This window comes from Staurois parvus, unplaced genomic scaffold (genome assembly GCF_062004578.1).
Source record: "Staurois parvus isolate SC_StPar_1 unplaced genomic scaffold, SC_StPar_1.0 ptg000218l, whole genome shotgun sequence".
Lineage (NCBI taxonomy): Eukaryota > Metazoa > Chordata > Amphibia > Anura > Ranidae > Staurois > Staurois parvus.
This window is the reverse complement of record NW_028318014.1, coordinates 8,185,927-8,209,220: the sequence shown is the minus strand read 5'-3', so window position 1 is coordinate 8,209,220 and position 23,294 is coordinate 8,185,927. Positions and strand designations below refer to the sequence as shown.

At 38.7% G+C, this 23,294-nt stretch overlaps 1 long non-coding RNA gene across 1 annotated transcript in view; it reads left to right on the top strand.

The window, feature by feature from the left end:
• Positions 1 to 3,770: 3,770 nt before the first annotated feature.
• The window catches only part of LOC149460896 (uncharacterized), a 67,622-nt gene continuing 48,098 nt past the window's right edge, over positions 3,771 to 23,294 (top strand). Inside the window, exon 1 of the long non-coding RNA XR_016313001.1 lies at positions 3,771 to 3,870. This is a non-coding gene — a long non-coding RNA (uncharacterized LOC149460896). The remainder of the gene's footprint in view (positions 3,871 to 23,294) is intronic.

The window sequence follows — 23,294 nt, the reverse complement described above, 5'->3', positions numbered from 1 at the left end:
CTCTGCCAAACAGACGATAAGTTGAAAGGTTAATGTGTTTCTCACCCATTAAAAATCAAATTGTTTATACTGCACATATGTGACAAAATGAACAAAAAAACTGATTAATTTATGTCCATCGATCGATTTATCATTTGAAATTCAGCCATCATTCGAAATTTGATTATGGCAATATCGTTTGCTCTCACGACCAAGTGTTTATTATTTGAAAATGAGTTTAAATGATTTTTCAACTAGTGTATGGCCAGCATTCTCGTTGACAAAAAAAAATGGAAGCTGGTTTCTATGAAGATCTGCATTCTCCAGTTTTAGTTAAACAACCCCTATAAATATATGTAAAGATCCCAAGTCTGGAGGAAACAGTAAAGCCATAGATGCTGTATAATAGGAAGTAACAAATTGCTGGATACTGTCTATTATAATCACAATTACAAAAGAGAACTTTTACCTAGAAAGAACACATTCCGAAGTTCCCTGCAGCAAGATTGTATCCTTTTTTTTTCCACTTGAGCTGTTTGTATCTAACTGCCATTTGTAAACTCAATCGTGAAGTCTTTGAAAGTTTTGGCTGAATTTCCACTCCTGGTCAGTGACCCCCCCAGACATACCGAACTTGCTTATATCATGACACTGATGTACAACCCTCCTCTACAAAGGTCAAGTAGAGATTTATTTTCTGCATTTCCTGATCATGATGACTAATATGAATTGCACAAGATCTTGCGGCTTGCTCCCCCCCCCCCCCCCCCCCAATATGATGATCCTAGTTAATAGCCTGTAATGTAACACGTGGTTTTAGAGGGGGGGGGGGGTCTTGTGGGTCCCAATAAAAATCTTGTTAAACTCTTTGCTCAGGGTACATGGCGTCACCAGGCCCTTTTACTTAGGAAGCCAAACAGTTTTATTGGTAAATGAGTTAAAGTGCCATTTCCCTGTGTCGTGTTCCATTCATCAAGCCACAAGTCCAGGCTCTCTAACATGAAACTATTTGTTTGCTTACACAACCAGCTGGGTGCAATTTCACGTCTGAGATATCTATCTGAAAGCCTCCCTCATTTATTATCCCTACTTGTCAGGAAATCTGCTCCCCTAACTTTTCCTTTCTCTGCATCAGGATGGCCTGGGCTCCTAAACCGTTAACTCTTTCCCTCCCAGCAAGTCAACACACGAGAGTATCACTTCTTTGCTTGGCCATTATGTCCTCCCTATATGTTCACATGCTGCACAGCAACCTGTCGTCCACGACCCATAACAAAGGCATGAGAGTGTGCCTGAGCATGCTGTATGTTCAGTGCTTGTAGCAGTTGTGAGCAGGAGATGGAACATGCTGTCTTCTTATCAGCAAGCAATGCAATAGTTCTTGTTAATCCAAATCATTTCCTGGGAATGACTAAATGATTTTGCTGGGTATTTGTGCGGCTGTTGGGTGCTCTGTGCTAATATAGATATGATAGGGAAGTGTGGAGCATTTTCACCTTGCTGACAGCAGAATCACTGTCAGTAATCTGGATGATGGTTGTATAATAGACTATATACATCTCCTTGTTTGCACAAACCTCTTGTGGATCAGATCCAGAAGTAAAGAGTAAAACATTTCTCCAGCTTGGGAAGATGGCAGGGGGGTTAAGGGTGAGGATGAGGGGAGGGGTGGGGATGGGGGGCTCTTTAAGACAAATCAGGCTGCTAGCTCTGAGTGATCCTTGGTGTTGATTTAAGAAGACATTTGCTGTATATAACGTTTAAGACTGATAATATCACTGCTCGGTCAGGTACATAAAGCACTGCAAAATTGTGGGGTCAGTTATTGATCCCCCTGCTTTCAGGAGGAGGAGGGGAGTGGGATGTAAGTCAGTGATGTGGGGGAGGGGAATAAGGGGAAAGGGAGAGACAGAGACAAGAGAGATGCAGTCTTCTCCAGCCCTGCAAAGACTCATTAGCATTCTCTGTCAATGGACCTACACTGACAACTAACAGAGATATCCAGCTCACCACTAGGCCTGGTCTGCCTTTGTCTTCAGAGCCACAGATTTATCTGCCACTGCTGGAAAGTGCTGTATACCCTTCAGCCCAAATGGACATGGGAAAAGCATGGTTTACATGAGAGCCAGGGATTCTGCATACATGTGCCAAAGGATTCCAGATACGTGCTAGGGGGTTCTACATACATGCCAGGGGGTTGTACTCATTTGTCAGGGGCTTCCACATATGTACTGAGGTGTCCTATTAATGTTCCACGGTGTTCTACCTATGTGCCAGAGGATCCCAGATATGTGCCCAGGGGGTTCTACATTTATACATACTATGGGGCTCCACACATGTGCCAGGGGGTACCACACATGTGCCAGGAGGTCCTATCTATGTTCCAGGGGATTCCACATACCTGCCAGGGGTTTCTTCACATGTAACAGGGGGTTATGGATATGTGCCAGGAGGTTCTATCAATGTACCAAGGGATTCCAGATATGTGCCAGAGGGTTCTACATATATGCAAGGGTGTTCTACTTATTTGCCAGAGGCTTCCACATATGTACTAGGGTGTCTTACTTTTGTCCCAGGGGGCTCTACATATGTATTAGGGTGTCCTACTTATGTGCCAGTGGGTTCTATATATGTGCTAGAGAATCCCAGATATGTGCCAGGGGGTACTACATACATACCAGGGGTTTCTACTTGTGTGCCAAGGGTTCCACAAGTGTGCCAGGAGATCCTATCTATGTTCCAGGGGATTTCAGATATCTACCAGGGGTTTCTCCATACGTACTAGGAGGTTCTGTTTATGTGCCAGGGGTTCTGGATATGTGCCAAGAGGTTATATTAATGTGCCAAGGGATTCCAGATATGTGCCAGGGGTTACTCAATACATACTAGGGGGTTCTACACATGTGCCAGAGTGTTCTACCTATGTGTTAGGGGATTCCAGATATGTGCCAGGGGTTTTCCATATGTAATAGAGGGCACTATTTATGTGCCAGGGGGTTCTATTTATGTGCCAGGGGATTCCAGATATGAGCTATGGGATTCCAAATATGTGCCAGGGGATTTCACTTAAATGCCAGGGGTTCTATATATGCCAGGGGATTACAGATATGTCCTAGGGGTTCTATATATAGGCAATGGGATTCCAAATAGGTGCCAGGGGATTCTACATATATGCCTAGATTTGTGCCAGGGAATTCTAGGTAAGTGCCATGGTGTTTGAATAACTTCCAGGGGATTCCATATTTGTGCCAGAGGATTCTAGGTATATGCCAGGGGATTCTATAGATGTGCCAGGGGATTCCAAATTAGATCTATCAAGGCACTTTTACCTAAGAAAGCCTAGTTATCAAATTCTATGTCTTCTATAGCCATCATCCTGTATGACACCCAGTACAATGTTTGCTAAGAAACTAAAGTTTAAATAAAGTAATTGTATCCATTTATGTATTGTTGTTTTCTTTGTCACGTTCCTGCCTGTTTGTAAAAGTTAAACTTTTTTTATTGTAGGTGTAACATGGTAAGTAGTCTGCCTACATCTAGGAGCTGTAGCAGTCTCTCTAATGAAATGCCCCCGTGTTGACAGATGTTTGTCACTAAGTAACTTCTTCCCAAGTTTTTTTTTGTGCTTCTCCCCCTAAGCCCTCTCCCAGCTTGCTTTGTTGTTGTAAAATATGCATGTCTCTCAGGAATGCCAGTCACGAGTCCAAACTTTGTGTCCAGCCTCCCACATGAAATGATCCTTTTATAGGGAACAAGATATGTCTCAATCTGCACTCCACTCAGAGCCTGTGGGCATGGGCAGCCCTCCTCACTCCCAATCACTTTACACCCAAAACTCCGATCAGAAATAATTAGAGGAGGCAGCGAGGAGACCCACGCCGCAGAAGAAAAGTAAGACCCTTCTTTTCCTTTTTATCCTTTTTCATCATCATCATCATCATCATTATTATTATTATGAGTCCAAAGTCATCACTAATACCAAAGACAATAAAACAGCCTCTGCTACTTCTATTGTACTAAACATAGTCCAACTAATGAGGGGGGAGGGGCAAACTGAAAAGGGGACTGATGGCTGATTGGTGGTATTAATATGATCACATAAATAGATGGATAGACAGATAGATAGATAGATAGATAGATAGATAGATAGTGGATTGATATTGTAGATAGACAGCTAGATAGGTAGGCATATGATATGTAGATAGATAGATAGTGGATTGATATTGTAGATAGATAGACAGATATGAAAAGATAAAAGGAGATAGATAAATATAGATAGAATGTGATAAATATAGATAGAGTGAAACAGATAGATAGATATAGATAGATAGATAGATAGATAGATAGATAGATAGATATTGACTGATAAATAAATAGGATGATATACAGAGATAAAGGTAGACAATAGACAAAAGGTAGAAAAAAGATAGACAGATAGATAGATAGATAGATAGATAGATAGATAGATAGATAGATAGATAGATAGAAAGAAAGAAAGAAAGATAGACAGATAGATAGATAGATAGATAGATAGATAGATAGATAGATAGATAGATAGAAAGATAATGGATAGATACTTTAGATAGCTAGACAGATATATATATACAGAATCTCACAGAAGTGAGTACACCCCTCACATCTTTGTAAATATTTTATTATATCTTTTCATGTGACACACTGAAGAAATGACACTTTGCTAGAAATGTAAAGTAGTGCGTGTACAGCTTGTATAACAGTTTAAATTTGCTGTCCCCTCAAAATAACTCAACACACAGCCATTAATGTCTAAACCGCTGGCAACAAAGCTGAGTACACCCCTAAGTGAAAATGTCCAAATTGGGCCCAATTAGCCATTTTCCCTCCCTGGTGTCATGTTACTCCTTAGGGTTACAAGGTCTCAGGTGTGAATGGGGAGCAGTTGTGTTAAATTTGGTGTCATCACTCTCACTCTCTCATATTGGTCACTGGAAGTTCAACATGGCACCTCATGGCAAGGAACTCTCTGAGGATCTGCAAAAAGAAATGCTGCTCTACATAAAGATGGCCTAGGCTATAAGAAGATTGCCAAGACCCTGAAACTGAGCTGCAGCAGGTTGGCCAAGACCATATAGCGGGTTAACAGGACAGGTTCCAGTCAGAACAGGACTCGCCATGGTCGACCAAAGAAGTTGAGTGCATGGGCTCAGCATCATATCCAGAGGTTGTCTTTGGGAAATAAATGTATGAGTGCTGCCAGCATTTCTGCAGAGGTTGAAGGGGTGGGGGGTCAGCCTGTCAGTGCTCAGGTCATATGCCGTACACTGCATTAAATTGGTCTGAATGGCTGTCATCCAAGAAGGAAGCCTCTTCTAAAGATGATGCACAGAAAGCCCGCAAACAGTTTGCTGAAGGCAAGCAGACTAAGGAATACTGGAACCATGTCCTGTGGTCCGATGAGACCAAGATAGACGTATTTGGTTCAGATGGTGTCAAGCGTGTGTAGCAGCAACCAGGTGAGGAGTACAAAGACAAGTGTGTCTTGCCTACAGTCAAGCATGGTGGTGGGAGTGTCATGGGGCTGCATGAGTGCTGCCAGCACTGGGGAGCTACAGTTCATTGAGGGAACCATGAATGCCAACATGTACTGTGACATATTGAAGCAGAGCATGATCACCTGCCTTCAAAGACTGGGCCGTGGGGCAGTATTCCAACATGATTACGACCCCAAACACACCTCCAAGACGACCACTGCCTTGCTAAAGAAGCTGAGGGTAAAAGTAAAGGAGAGACTGGCCAAGCATGTCTCCAGACTAAAACTTTATTGATCATCTGTGGGGAATCCTCAAACGGAAGGTGGAGGAGCGCACGGTCTCTAACATTCACCAGCTCCGTGATGTCACCTGCGAAGCTCTGGTGAACTCCATGCTCAAGAAGAGGGTTAAGGCAGTGCTGGAAAATAATGGTGGCCACTCAGAATATTGACACTTTGGGCCCAATTTGGACATTTTGACTTAGGGGTGTACTCACTTTTGTTGCCAGCGGTTTAGACATTAATGGCTGTGTGTTGAGTTATTTTGAGGGGACAGCAAATTTACACTGTTATACAAGCAAAATACTCACTACGTTACATTGTAGCAAAGTGACATTTCTTCATTGTTGTCACATAAAAAGATAGAATGAAAGATTTACAAAAATGTGAGGAGTGTACTCACTTCTGTGAGATACTGTAAATGAATGAGATAGATATATATAGATAGATAGATAGATAGATAGATAGATAGATAGATAGATAGATAGATAATGGATAGATACTGTAGACAGGCAGGTACGTAGATAGATGAATAGATAGTGGATAGATACTGTAGATAGACAGAGATATGATGGAGTGATGGATGGATGGATGGATGGATAGGTAGGTAGTCAGTGTGCCCCCAGCAATCTATGTACAAGTCATTGCTCTCTCTCTCACCTCCCCCAGACTATATATGCTTGGCTCTGTTGTAATGACTATGTGATCTGTCGTGACATAATGACCCGGCCTCGGAATGGTTATAAATAGCCGGGCATAGGTTCCCTCATCGCTCGTGCAGTGATTGGTGACACCGTGTAGGTGATGGGAACCATATGAGAGAGGAGAGCAGTAATATATATTCTCTTGCAGTGTGCTGTGACGTCATCGCCGTGGGAACCTATGGCGGCCGGCAGCACAGAGCGGTGGGTGGATGCGGGCGGGCGGGCGGCCGGGCAGGCAGCGCTCACCTTACTCTCCAGCTGCTGCTAGGAAGCAGTGTGCCTGCCCCAGCCAGCCTGTCCCCTCCATCCCTCTCCAGCCAGCATATGGGAAGCTTGCAGGCCCTGTGCACTTGTAGAAAGCAGATCATGCAAAAGGCTTCTCAGCAATATTTACAATGCTGAGCTCTAACACACAGCAGATGGTTTGCGACTCTGTCCCCACAGCCAGCCAGCTCTTAGCATTTACTCAGCAGCATTTTGTTGCAATTACACACCATGCTGAGACCAATTTTATTGGTGACCTATTTTTCATATTTGAAGAAATTTGATGTTCAGACCCTTTCTCTGCGGCCTCCATGCAAAGGGTACATCATCCCATGGCAGACATGATCTGTCAGGCTGACTCTGGAGAGAATCCACCAAGTGCATTAAATATAAATACATGAATTCCTGGAAAGGTCAATGGCGACCGCAAGACTCCTGATGTAACATAATTCACTCACAATGACGACGACCGAAGTGCCTTCCGAAACAAGTGGAGTTCAAGCGGAATGGTCTTCAGAACAACTTTGAGAATGGATTCCACATCCATCTGATTATAATCATACATACAACATATATCCCACATCCCCCTGATGATGATGATGATGATGATCATACATACAACAAATATACCACATCCCCCTGATGATGATCATACATACAACATATATCCCACATCCCCCTGATGATGATCATACATACAACATATATCCCACACCCCCCCATGATCATACATACAACATATATCGCACATCCCCCTGATGATGATGATGATGATCATACATACAACAAATATACCACATCCCCCTGATGATGATCATACATACAACATATATCCCACACCCCCCCATGATCATACATACAACATATATCCCACATCCCCCTGATGATGATCATACATACAACATATATCGCACATCCCCCTGATGATGATGATGATCATACATACAACAAATATACCACATCCCCCTGATGATGATCATACATACAACATATATCCCACACACCCCCATGATCATACATACAACATATATCCCACATCCCCCTGATGATGATGATCATACATACAACAAATATACCACATCCCCCTAATGACGATCATACATTCAACATATGTCCCACATCCCCCTGATGATGATCATACATACAACATATATCCCACATCCCCCTTATGATGATCATGCATACAACATATATCCCACATTCCCTGATGATGATCATACATACAACATATACCCCACATCCCCCTAATGACGATCATACATTCAACATATATCCCACATCCCCCTGATGATGATCATACATACAACATATATCCCACACACCCCCATGATTATACATACAACATATATCCCACATCCCCTGATAATGATCATACATACAACATATATCCCACATCCCCCTAATGACGATCATACATGCAACATATATCCCACATCCTCCTGATGATGATCATACATACAACATATATCCCACCCCCCCCCCCATGATCATACATACAACATATATCCCACATCCCCCTGATGATCATACATACAACATATATCCCACACACCCCTGATTATGTTCATACATACAACATATATCCCACATCTCCCTGATGATGATCATACATACAACATATATCCCTCACACCCCCCCCCCATGATGATCATACATACAACATATACCCCACATCCCCCTGATGATGATTATACATACAACATATATCCCACATCCCCCCCCCCCCGATGATGATCATACATACAACATATATCCCACATCCCCCTGATGATGATCATACATACAACATATATCCCACATCCCCCTGATTATCATACATACAACATATATCCCACACCCCCATGATGATGATCATACATACAACATATATCCCACATCCCCCTGATGATGATCATACATACAACATATATCCCACATCCCTCCCGATGATGATCATACATACAACATATATCCCACATCCCCCTGATGATCATACATACAACATATATCCCACATCCCCCTGATGATGATCATACATACAACATATATCCCACATCTCCCTGATGATGATGATGATCATACATACAACATATATCCCACATCCCCCTGATGATCATACATACAACATATATCCCACACACCCCTGATTATGTTCATACATACAACATATATCCAACATCTCTCTGATGATGATGATCATACATACAACATATATCTCACATCACCCTGATGATGTTCATACATACAACATATATCCCACATCCCCTGTTGATGATCATACATACAACATATATCCCACATCCCCCTGATGATGATCATACATACAACATATATCCCACATCTCCCTGATGATGATGATCATACATACAACATATATCCCACATCCCCCTGATGATCATACATACAACATATATCCCACACACCCCTGATTATGTTCATACATACAACATATATCCAACATCTCTCTGATGATGATGATCATACATACAACATATATCTCACATCACCCTGATGATGTTCATACATACAACATATATCCCACATCCCCTGTTGATGATCATACATACAACATATATCCCACATCCCCCTGTTAATGATCATACATAAACAATATATCCCACATCCCCCTGATGATGATCATATATACAAAACAAATCCCACACCCCCTGATGATGATCTAACATACAACATAAATGCCACACCCCCTGATGATCATACATACAACATATATCCCACACCACCCTGATGATCAAACATACAACACAAATCCCACAACCCCCTAATGATCACACATCACCTAATGTTCATATTTATAAATACATTTAACACCCTTTAGTGATTATACATCCAACTTAAATTCCACATCCCCTAAAGGTCATACATGCAATACTATGTATACCACATTCCCGAAATGATAATACATACAAAATAAAGTCTCCATCCACAAATGATCATATATGCAACCTAAATTCCACATCCCCTAATGACCATACGTGCAAAATACAGTCCACACATCCACTAATTATCATACACAGAAAATAAATGAATTATCCCCAAATGATTACACATAGAAAATAAAATCTACATCCCCTGAATGATCATACATACACAATGAATTCCATATCCGCGAATGATCATACATTCTAAATAAATTCCAAATTCCCCAATGATCATACATACAAAACACTATTACACATCCACACCCCTCTAATGATCATACATACAAAATAAATTCCACACCCCCTAATTATCATACATAAAAAAGAACCATGGTGACATTTACTAACCTGGCTAGTACTGGCGATAGTTAGTAAAACAGAACAACTTAAAGGGTATCTAAACCCAAGAACCACAATTGATTTTATTGCAGCTTGCCAGTCCTTGAATGCTGGTATCTGTATTAGCTTTCTTTCCTTTTCTTACACTCTTTCTTTTAACCTGGTAGTCCTGCCATTAACACATTTCATGTCCTAAGGAGGGGGGCATTCTGAGCAGCCTGGTCACCCTAGAATAGAAAAGGAGTTATTTACTAAAACAGTATGATGCAAAATCTAGTGCAGCTCTACACAGAAACCAATCATCTTCCAGGTTATATTGTCAAAGGTTAACTGAACAAGCTGAAGTTAGAAGCTGATTGGCTACCATACACAGCTGCACCAGATTCTGAGCGCACCAGTTTTAGTACATCTCCCCATTGTGTTAGAACTGCATAACTGTGTAATAGGACTACACAACGCCTTCCTCTCTTCTCTGTATCCACATAGTAAGCATGGAACACTGCTGTCTAGAGGAAGTTTTAGCTCACAAGAATCCTGGATGGGTGAAATGAGAACATGTATTGTTAGAGTTTACAGGTATTAGTCAATAGGAAATATATATATATATATTTTATTTTATTTTTTTTTTTATTTCTTAATAATTCACCAGCTGAAGGTGTCTACCTTTTTTTTGAATTGCCAATGCCTTCTTCCCTGCAGGTTTGCAGCTTTGGTTGGAGCCCAGATGCTTGGTTTATTGATATAATATAGTTGGGGTTTTTTTTTTGCTGAGAATAGTAAGGCTTCAACCACCAGTCATTTAACAAATAATAGAGGCGTTCTGGATGGCTTCCAATGTTACACATGTACAGGGCCATAAAAGATACGTGAAAAAAATTAACATCTGCTTTCCTAAAGCAGCCAGTGCCAAGCAGCATTTTTATGAATGCTTTTTCTCGGTGAAGAAAAAAAAAAGTGATGTAGATATAACTGGCATCCATATGTAGATGGTGTTTGTAATGGGGAATTTAGGATTTAAAGGTGCTATTTATTGAATACTGCCATTTCAAAGTGTCGCTTTTAAAAGCTACTTAACCTCAGCCATACTTGAATCTTATAGAGGGAATCAAACGATATTATAAATGTGCTGTAATTAAATTGTATACCAAGACAGCCAGTAATCCTCTTGTGTTGGAGATGTATTTTCTTTGAGTTTATATTTAATCTGAAGACATGTGGAGAATGTACACAAGTTTAGAGATCCCACGGGGGACCCCCTTTTTTTCCCTCTGTTATTTGTTTTAGACATACATATTATTGCTATTATACTTGCTAGGCAAACACAATAATATTATTCCCGCAATTAATGGTGACCTTTCCTAGAAGAGGCAGAGGATGGCATTAAAGCTGGAGAGGGAACTTCAGCCATTAGTGCGGGGTTTGTACAGCAAATGGCAGTTTTGTCTGCACAGGCTGTGTCAATGTTTTGCAGATGTTCCACTCAGACCTGAACTGACCCCAAATTTCCTCCCAAATAATTCTCCCACCGAGCCAAGCCCTGTGCAGTGTGCTGGGATGGGGGAGCCCAGGGTGGGTGGATGGAGGTGCTCCCTGGCAGTGAAGGGGTGAAGAGGAGGTGTATGGTGCTGGGAGAGGAGATGAGAGCACAGGATAAATCCTCACCCCAGGGAGGGCATTACTGGCTGCTAGTTAGTCCTTCGAGGCTTTTATATAGCACTGACCTTGACAACACAGCCCTCTGATACTTTCATAGGAAAACAGGGGACACGCAGATTTGGTACAAAAACTGACATTTGGTTCTGTCATTCCCCCTACGTGTGTGTATATTATATTCAGCTGTGGTGTGTACACCTCTTTCTGTATGTGTGTACAAATATATATATATATATATATATATATATATATATATATATATATATATATATATATACACACATACATATATGTATAGCAGCAATAGTATGTGCACTTCTTTATGTGTACATTTATGACATTCATCAGTTGTGTGTGCCTCTTTCTGTGTAGGTGTATTATATGCAGCTGTGGTGTGTACACATCTTTGTGTGTGTGTGTGTGTGTGTGTGTGTGTGTGTGTGTGTGTGTGTGTGTGTGTTGTGTGTGTGTGCGTGTGTATAATGCAGCAATAGTATATGCACTTTTTATGTGTATATTTATGACATTCATCAGATGTGTGTGCCTCTTTCTGTGTAGGTGTATTATATGCAGCTGTGGTGTGTACACATCTTTGTGTGTGTGTGTGTGTGTGTGTGTGTGTGTGTGTGTATAATGCAGCAATAGTATATGCACTTTTTATGTGTATATTTATGACATTCATCAGTTGTGTGTGTACCTCTTTCTGTGTAAGTGTATTACATGCAGCTGTTGTGTTTACCTCTTTCTGTGTATATATAATGTATAGACGTGGTATGTACACTCCTTTCTGTGTATATTTATGACATTTATCAGTTGTGTACCTCTTTCTGTGTACGTGTATTATATTCAGCTGTGGTGTGTACCTCTTTCTGTGTATGTATAATATACAGAAGTGGTATGTGTACTTCTGTCTGTGTATATTTATTACATTCTTCAGTTGTGTGTGTACTTCTTTCTGAGTAAGTGTATTATATTCGGTAGTGGTGTGTGTGCCTGGTTCTGTGTATGTATATTATATTCAGCAGTATTCTGTGTATATTATATTCAGTAGTGGCGTGTGCACCTATCTCTGTGTATATAAATAATTGTATGTAGTGGTGTGTGTATATTTATTTCTGTGTATGTACATTATATTTAGCAGTGGTTTGTGTACCTCTTTCTGTGCGTTTATATTATATTCATGAGTGGCATGTGTACTTCTTTCTGTATACGTGTATTATTTTCATCGATGGTATGTGTACCTCTTCCTGTGTATGCATATTATATTCAATAGTGGTCAGTGTACCTCATTCTGTGTGTGTACAGTATATCATATTCATCAGTGTTGTGTGCACCTCTTCTGTGTATGTATATTATATTCAGCAGTGGTGTGTGTATCCATTTCTATGTATGTATATTGTATTCATTAGTGGTATGTGTACATCATTTTGCGTATATATAGTAAATTCAGCAGTGGTGTGTTTATTTCTGTGTATGTGTAATATATTCATTAGTGGTATGTGTACCTCTTTCTGTGTATATTTATTAGTGGTATGTGTACCTCTTTCTGTGTATATTTATTAGTGGTATGTGTACCTCTTTCTGCATATATATAGTAAATTCAGCAGTGGTGTGTTTATCTATTTCTGTGTATGTGTAGTCTATTGATCAGTGGTATGTGTACCTCTTTCTGTGTATATTTATTATATTTATTAGTGGTGTGTATACCAGCCGTATGTAGATCATAGTCAGCAGTGGTGTACGCTTAGCAATGCACATGTTTGTATACCTTTTTTCTGCAGTGGTGTACGTGCATCTCTGCCAGTGCATTTATATCACATTCTGCAGTTATGTACGGTATATGTATCTTTTTCTGTGTATTCTATGTACATATGTATGTGTTCCTCTTTCTGTGCATGTGTATCATGCACTGCAGTGGTGTACATGTACCTCTGGCATGGTATATATATCACAATATGCAGTGGTGTACGTGTAACTCTGCCATAGTGTGTATATATGTTCATCTCTGATATATGTACCCTGTGAGAGTGTATAGACAATGTTCACCATCATCAGTGGTAAATGTGCCCCAGCTGAAGTGTGCATATACATGAATATTCCACAGTGATGGCTTTAGTGTGAGTATATGATCTTTAACAGTGCTGCATGCCAACCTTTGCTAGATTGTGTGTACCTCTGAGGCTGGCGTTCTTCCTGTGTGTAAAGGAGAGTCATTCAGTGCTGATCACCGTGTACCTGTTTTCTATAGCTGACACTGGTGTTGATGTACTAAGGGAATCATTATTTATGAGCCCAGCCAGTCTGTTGGCTGCATCCATCCAATCACAGGGAGGAGTTCTTCATCTGACTCCCCTGAACATCATTGGCTGTTTATAGTGAATCCGTTTACAGGGCCAAGAGAGGGGAATTCCTCCACTGAACTGATTTGTGTATTTCCATTCTGATTGTAGAGCCTACTGTATGTGTCAGGGTGTGTACACAATGTCTTTATTTTATATTCTAAATGTGTCTCCTCTATTTGGCTGTATAATTGTTGTACACAATCCTGACAAGCTGTGTACACTGCACTGTGTATACATGGGTTGTGATCATAGCTGTCTATGTATGTCTGTATGTATGTATGTGCCTGTTGTTTTACCTTTTGAACTGTCTCTGTGTAATTGTGACACTTTATGTGTGTTTCCCCTCTGTCTTTGTATTGTGTGCTGTATTAATGTCACGAAGTCAGGATGTCTCTCTTGTGTATTTTCTGAAAGTATTTCTGTCAGTGTGTTTATGATTGTTTTCCCCTGTACTGCATTACTATGTGTACTGTCTTTGCTGGTCTGTGGACCACTGTCTATACAGAGTCTCCCAGCAGTTGTGTGTTTGTGTATTAATGCCAATACAGTGTCACCCTATGAATGTCTGTGTGTGCACCTACCTATACAGTGTCACCCTGCGGGTGTCTGTGTGTGCACCTACCTATACAGTGTCACCCTGTGGGTGTCTGTGTGTGCACCTACCTATACAGTGTCACCCTGCGGGTGTCTGTGTGTGCACCTACCTATACAGTGTTACCCTGCAGTTATGTGAGTGTTAATGCTCATACAGTGTCACTGTGTGTGTGTCACTATCTATACAGTGTCATCCTGCAGGTGTGTGTCTGTGAGTGTTACTGTTTAATTATTGTCACACTGTAGTTGTGTGTGTTACTGTCTATAAAGAGTCACCCTGTAGTCCTGTGTGTGTCAGTGTCTGTACAGTGTCACCCTGCAGTTAGTTGTGTGTGTCAGTGTCTGTAAAGTGTCATCCTGCAGGTCTGTGTGTGTCAGTGTCTGTACAGAGTCACCCTGTAGTTCTGTGTGTGTCAGTGTCTGTACAGTGTCACCCTGCAGTTAGTTGTGTGTGTCAGTGTCTGTACAGAGTCACCCTGCAGTTCTGTGTGTGTCAGTGTCTGTACAGAGTCACCCTGCAGTTATTTGTGCTCTCCTTCTTTTTAAATGTGTTTTGTCAGTTGAGGAGCCTCTTTCCCAATGACCATTTCCCTTAATCCAATAAAAAAATTAACCCTTAAAGTAGTTTTAAACCTCAGATATTACAAATGAAAAAAGGATAGCCCTTTGTAGTGTGTACTTGTCTCAATTAAGAGCACTGTCATTTCTGTCTGTTTCCTTCCTCTGCTATCAGCATGAGTCACTTCTGACAAATTTTCCTGACACCAAGAGAATAATGGTGACAGGCGAAGAACCTCCTGCAGATTGACAGCCTCAGCTCTGTTCCTGTTTGCGGTGTGAAGGGGGGGGGGGGGTTGTCCATTTCCTCCAATCAGCTCTCAGAGCTCTCCTAACTGAGCTCTGCAGAGTGTAATTTCACCCCTTTGCCCTCTTTTTTCTGAACTTTCAGACAAGCTTTATAAATTCAGCACTTGTAATGTATGCAAAGAAGAGAAGGTTGCAGATAGACAGGTACAACTTATGTAGGAGAATTTGTTTCAAATCTGTGTATCACCTGAGACCAATTACCTCACTTGGTATATGTAAGGGTTCACAAACATTTTAACTCCTACTTATGAGTGCAGTAAACCATAGTGACCAATCAGAATGCACTTTGTATTGGTTCATATTGGTACTTTGACTAAAGCAGATTGTGTCACTGTGTGCTGTGAGCTTGTGAGTGTATGAGTGTATTGGGGTAAATATCTCTCATCTCCCCCCCCCCTTGTCAGTGTGTGTGTGTGTGTGTGTGTGTGTGTGTGGGGGGGGGGGGGAGGTCTGTAGTATTGTCAGCCTGTCTTTGTTTACCACTGTTTCGTCTGTGTCTTTTTAACAGTTTGCATGTGTATATTTTCCACTTCAGTATTTGTGTATTTCCATTATCCATATAATCTGTATGTATCTGCATGATCTGTGCATGTGTTTCTTTAACCTGTATTTGTATTTCCACTGTCTTCACATTTTCTAGATATATTTCTATAACCTATTTGAATTTTCTCATATATATATATATATATATATATATATATAATCTGTATGTGTTTCCACTATCTGTATTGTCTGTATTTACTCTTGTTATATCTATCTGTCTTTTCACTGTCTGAATTGTCCATTATTACTCTTGTTTTATATATGTGTGTGTGTTTGCACTGTATGTATTGTCTATGTGTACTTTTGTTATATCTATCTGTGTTTGCGTTGTCTGAATTGTTTATAAGTACTCTTGTTATATCTGTGGGTGTATTGCACTGTCTATAGGTACTCTTGTTATATCTATAGAGTTAATTTACTAAAAGTGCAAAATCTGGTGCAGCTATGCAGAGGATCCAATCAGCTTCCAGGTTTTATTGCCAAAAAACAAGGTGAAGTTAGAAGCTGATTGGCTACCATGCACATCTGCACCAGATTTTGCACTCTCCAGTTTTAGTAAATCAACCCCTTTGTGTGTTTTCCACTGTCTGTATTTTCTTTATGTACTCTTGTTATATCTCTGTGTGTTTTATACTGTCTATATTGTCTATTTGTACTCTTGTTATATCTCTGTGTGTTTTATACTGTCTATATTGTCTATTTGTACTCTTGTTATATCTATGTGTGTTTTGCACTGTCCATATTGTCTATATGTACTCATATGATATTTATTTGTGTTTTTCACTGTCTACATGTACTCTTGTCATATCTCTGTGTGTTTTGCACTGTCTATATTGTTGGTAGGTACTCATGTTATATCTTTGTGTGTTTTGCACTGTCTATATTGTCTATCTGTACTCTTGTTATATATATGTGTGTTTTGCACTGTCTATTTGTACTCTTATTATATTTATGTGTGTTTTGCACTGTCTACATGTACTCTTGTTATATGTTTGTGTGTTTTGCACTGTCTATATTGTCTATCTGTACTCTTGTTATATCTATGTGGGTTTTGCACTGTCTGTATTGTCTATTTGTACTCTTATTACATTTATGTGTGTTTTGCACTGTCTACATGTATTCTTGTTATATCTATGTGTGTTTTGCACTGCCTATATTGTCGGTAGGTACTCTTGTTATATCTATGTGTGTTTTGCACTGCCTTTATAGTTGTTGTGCAATCTGGTGCAGCTATGCAGAGGATCCAATCAGCTTCCAGGTTTTATTGCCAAAGAACAAGGTGAAGTTAGAAGCTGATTGGCTACCATGCACATCTGCACCAGATTTTGCACTCTCCAGTTTTAGTAAATCAACCCCTTTGTGTGTTTTCCACTGTCTGTATTTTCTTTATGTACTCTTGTTATATCTCTGTGTGTTTTATACTGTCTATATTGTCTATTTGTACTCTTGTTATATCTCTGTGTGTTTTATACTGTCTATATTGTCTATTTGTACTCTTGTTATATCTATGTGTGTTTTGCACTGTCCATATTGTCTATATGTACTCATATGATATTTATTTGTGTTTTTCACTGTCTACATGTACTCTTGTCATATCTCTGTGTGTTTTGCACTGTCTATATTGTTGGTAGGTACTCATGTTATATCTTTGTGTGTTTTGCACTGTCTATATTGTCTATCTGTACTCTTGTTATATATATGTGTGTTTTGCACTGTCTATTTGTACTCTTATTATATTTATGTGTGTTTTGCACTGTCTACATGTACTCTTGTTATATGTTTGTGTGTTTTGCACTGTCTATATTGTCTATCTGTACTCTTGTTATATCTATGTGGGTTTTGCACTGTCTGTATTGTCTATTTGTACTCTTATTACATTTATGTGTGTTTTGCACTGTCTACATGTATTCTTGTTTTATCTATGTGTGTTTTGCACTGCCTATATTGTCGGTAGGTACTCTTGTTATATCTATGTGTGTTTTGCACTGCCTGTATAGTTGTTGTACACTTCTGTCAGATCTGTCTGCCTGTTTCCCACTGTCTGTGTGAGCATGGCTTCTGGGGCTGCCTTGTGGGTGTATTGACAGCAGGTTAAAGAAATGCCCCTCTCCCTGAGTGACAGGACCCCTTTTGAAAGGCCACACTGCTGCCAATATGAATAGGAGAATTTGCAGGCATCTCTTGGCTCCCACGTATCTCAGCAGTAGTTTGTTTACTAGCACAGAACTGAGGGGAGAGCCGACACTCTCCTACACCCCTAGTTTGGGATTTTCCAGCTTTTTTTCCTCCCTCTCATTCTGCTGTGCATTAGTACATCTTGGAAGGGAGAAATAAAAGTTGGCATTGACGTGGATGGAAAGGGCTGAGAGTGGACAAGGCCAGCAGGGGCAGTCACGCTTTGAGATAGGGGGTCTTTATTTCCAATTCTGTGTTTATGGGAAAATAAATGCCATATCTCCCATAGCTTCCAGGACTTTCTAGATAACAAAACCTGACACGTAGCTGCAAGGAGATCTCACCATCTCCCCACACTGAAAAGCCAGTTTAGTCGCCTAATCCCCCTGACAAAGGCTTATTAATAACACAGCCATCTATTATTGACCATGCAGTCACTGGGGTCTCTGGGAGTTTGTTTATACCTACAGACCCAAGTGTACAGATGTGTCAAAAATAATATAGATAGATAGATAGATAGATAGATAGATAGATAGATAGATAGATAGATAGATAGATAGATAGATATGGAAAAGAAAGAAAGAGAAGGAAAGAAGAAAGAAAGAAAGAAAGAAAGAAAGAAAGAAAGAAAGAAAGAAAGAAAGAAAGAAAGAAAGAAAGAAAGAAAGAAAGAAAGAAAGAAAGAAAGAAAGAAAGAAAGAAAGAAAGAAAGAAAAGAAAGAAAAAGAAAGAATATAGGGGGAGATAGATAGATAGATAGATAGATAGATAGATAGATAGATAGATAGATAGATAGATAGATAGATAGGGATGTATGGAATAGATGCATAGATAGATAGACTGATAAGATATAAAGGGATTAATATATGAAATGCATGCATGAATATAGAGAGAGATAGGGAGATGGATGGATTTGATGAACTTGATGGGAGAGATAGATAGATAGATAGATAGATAGATAGATAGATAGATAGATAGATAAAATATAGAGGGATGCATATATGAAATGCATGAATGAATATAGAGAAAGATAGGTAGATAGAGATGGATGGATGGATGGATTTGATGGGATAGATAGATAGATAGATAGATAGATAGATAGATAGATAGATAGATAGAGAGGGGTGGATGGGATATATGCATAGATAGATAGACTGATAAGATATCAAGGGATTAATATATAAAATGCATGCATGAATATATAGAGAGATAGGTAGATAGAGATGGATGGATGGATTTGATGAACTTGATGGGATAGATAGATAGATAGATAGATAGATAGATAGATAGATAGATAAAATATAGAGGGATGAATATATGAAATGCATGAATGAATATAGAGAAAGATAGGTAGATAGAGATGGATGGATTTGATGGGATAGACAGACAGATAGATAGATAGATAGATAGATAGATAGATAGATAGATAGATAGAGAGGGGTGGATGGGATATATGCATAGATAGATAGACTGATAAGATATCAAGGGATTAATATATAAAATGCATGCATGAATATATAGAGAGATAGGTAGATAGAGATGGATGGATGGATGGATGGATGGATTTGATGAACTTGATGGGATAGATAGATAGATAGATAGATAGATAGATAGATAGATAGATAGATAGATATGGAACGACTATGATGCCAATAAAATATTGCAGTTTATTTAATATGCAATTCTTCTACATATTTTAATAAAACAAAACTTAAATTAAGTAGATGAAGATGACAAAACAAGTATTCATAAATCACTGGAAGTTGAACCCACGATAGACTATGTTCTTCATCAGGTCACCAGTCCTAGATATAAACTAAATACCTCTTTATCATTAGTATTGTTATTAATGTTATTAAATAAAAAAAAATCCTTGCCATGACTTTACAAAGGGCGTTGTGTCTGATAAATGTAGCAAGCTATCACATATGTTAATATATTTTAAACAAACCAATTGAAAGTAATAAAATGCGTAATTGAATGTTGTAATAATTGTGGCTAATTTTGTATTTCGGTTGCTTTTTATTCTTTTGGGTTTGATTTACTGTGATTCCTCATTTGGAGGGAAAGCAGTGTGTTGGTGAAAAGCCTGGTATTGATCAGGTTGTGGTCTCACGGTGGAGGATCTAAGTAGTAAATACATCTACTGGTCAGAGGACCCCGAGGAGTGAACACTTACCTCCCACGGCAATAAATCAATGTTACATTATGCAGTTGGGTATCCCTTGTCTGTAAGGTGTCAAGTACAAATTGGAGACTGGGTGTATATTATAGTATATGGGGGTTGATGTGTAATTTTATGTATTAGCATAGCACGGCATGGTAGAAATGTCCTTATATCTGATGTTGATACACACATGATACTTTTAAACAACAAAACAGAATTACTAACATATGATGATTAATAAACAAAACCTGAGAATGCGTTCAACTGCCACTAAATAAAATGTCTTTATTACAATCTAAACTAAAAACCCGGTGATACTTGCGGTAATATACACTAATAGTTATGAATATTGATGAATTATATCCCGATTCCAGTATTTTACAGATTTATTTATGCGAAAATCAAAGAGGTAAAAAAAAGAGCAGAACCATGCAGTTTAGCTGTAACATGACATTACACAACCTCCCAGATTGCTGGCACAATTAGCAGCCAATGGAGGAAATGAATTTCAATGAAATGTAATGCACAGAACAAGCAGCAATTCTTCCAGCCTGGAACCTAGGTGTTAGTGGATGTGTTAGCCCCATCCCACCCAACTACATCCAGTTATTAGGAATTAATATTACATGAGTGACAGTTGATAGAAGTGGGGCAGTGCTTTACAGAGCAAGAAAGGAGAAAAAAAAAAGTTTATTAACCCTTACGAGGCGGGGGGAAAGAAAAGCAGCACGCGGTAGTTCTTTTTTTTGTATGTTTCAGCTTGCCTAGAGATGAAAGGGTTAATGGTAATAGGTTGCATGTAAACCCACCGTGGCTTCTGAGAGAGACCACCTGAGCTCCTGTGCGGGGTCCCCTTGTCGCCCCCTCTGTGAGAAGCTTCAGCACAGAGGTAAAGCAGAGGTAGTCTGGTGAATTAGACAATTCAGGGGAGTCTTTTCCTCATTGTGCTGGCTGCAGGGAGATGGATCTGAAAGAACTATGGGGGTGGCGACTGCATGCATTAAAGACAAGCACAATCATGTGAGATGGAGAGAGGGGAAGATGTGCACACATCACTAGCAAAGGCGAGTTCACTAAAAAGTCAGCTTAGAAGTCTTTCCTTCCTCCAGAGGTGCACACGTCCATATTAATCTTTTTGCTGATTCAGTCCTTAAGGGGATCAGTGTTAAAAAAAAAAAAAAAAAAAACCTCAGGTGAGGCTCACGGAAGCACAGCAAGAACCCTTCTCAAATTTTGGAGATAATTGGCTTTATGAGCTGCAATTCATCATGTGTCTGCTAGGTGGCGCTCTTAGTCTCAAGAGGAGCCTCCGCTTACTAAACTCATCCCGGCCAACTTTATACTACAAAATACATTTTATTTTAGAGCAATTTACTACAACTGCAGAAGTGTCGGCTGTATATAGAAATATCTATACATTCTAAAAATAGACGAAATAGGTCAAAGAGTTTAAAAGAGAGAGAGAGAGAAGCATGGACAATCTAATTTTATTCTCTTGCTAAAAGTGTTCAACCGGTTTACAATCAATAAACACTTTTTTTCGGTAATATTTATTACTGAGCATAATAATAGAATACTGGAAATAGAGCTCAGATCTGTACCACTCACCTGAATTATTGATTACCTAGGAAAGGATTCATAAAGAAGCTCAGCTATACACTAAGGACTAGTTTAGTCTCAAAACTTTAATTTCATTTATTAAATCGGGCCACTTTCAATTAAATTAGTTTTAATATATTAATACCCATTCATTAAACAGAAAAAGCTATAGTTATGAGCGTGTCATGAATGTTTATGGGTTTTTTTTTACTGTGTTCAACAAAGTAGATAAAAGGGGCTCTGCATTTGCTAAACTAATTACATATATATATATATATATATATATATATATATATATATATATATACACACACACACAGTTTCTCCCATTCTCTCATATATATATATATATATATATATATATATATATATATATATATATATATATATTAGAGAGAGAAAGGGAGAAACTGTGTGTATATATATATATATATATATATATATATATATATATATATACACATACTGTAGCTAACAGGAAACACACCACTACAAAGGGATATTGTTATATTATTTTAGTGCCTGGTACAACTGTAAAAAATATATAGCAAAAATAAAAACGACCATACTAAAAATAAAGTCTAGTTCACAAAACATATTCTATAATAAAACTTTAGTTTGATTTTAGACAACTTTTAGTTTTATTAGAATAATTTTAACATGTTAGAAACAACTATTAAAATAAATGCTACTACTAATAATAATAATAATAACAATAATAATAATATTAATCCAATGTGTTCTAATTAAATAGACCATCGCACGGTTTATTTTTAAATTCTAAAAAAAATGTCAATCGTTTTCCTGTTCTATGTAAACATATATAATGAGAATCATTTATGTACATTACCTTTGATAAGTAAAGCCATTATTGCTTTTCTCATAGGCCCTGGGCAACTGCTTAAACAATTATTGATTTTATGCAACAAAGTAATAGATCTGACACCTTTGTATTCCCGCATACCACAGGCTCGTTTCTTCCTCGGCCATTCATTTTTTTTCTTCTGGGATTAAAATAATTCTAGAATTTCTAAATGTGTCAAAATTATAGTAAATATATACATTTGATTTTCAAAGTCAGTTTATTTTTATTTCATTTAATATTTACATATAGATTTCACTAAAACATCAGCACTGTAATCGTATTAATGTTAATAAAGCTAATTATTTTAATTATGTTCTAAATGTGTAGACCCAAGTAAATTATAAAAAAAAACAATCGTTCTGATGGTTAGATAATTCAGTAGTTAATATTAATGTGTAAATTAATCTACCAGTGTACTGAGCACGGTAAAAATACAAATAGAAAATATCAATTAAAAATAGGATTCCATTAAATTAATAAAAATGAAGTTTGCATTG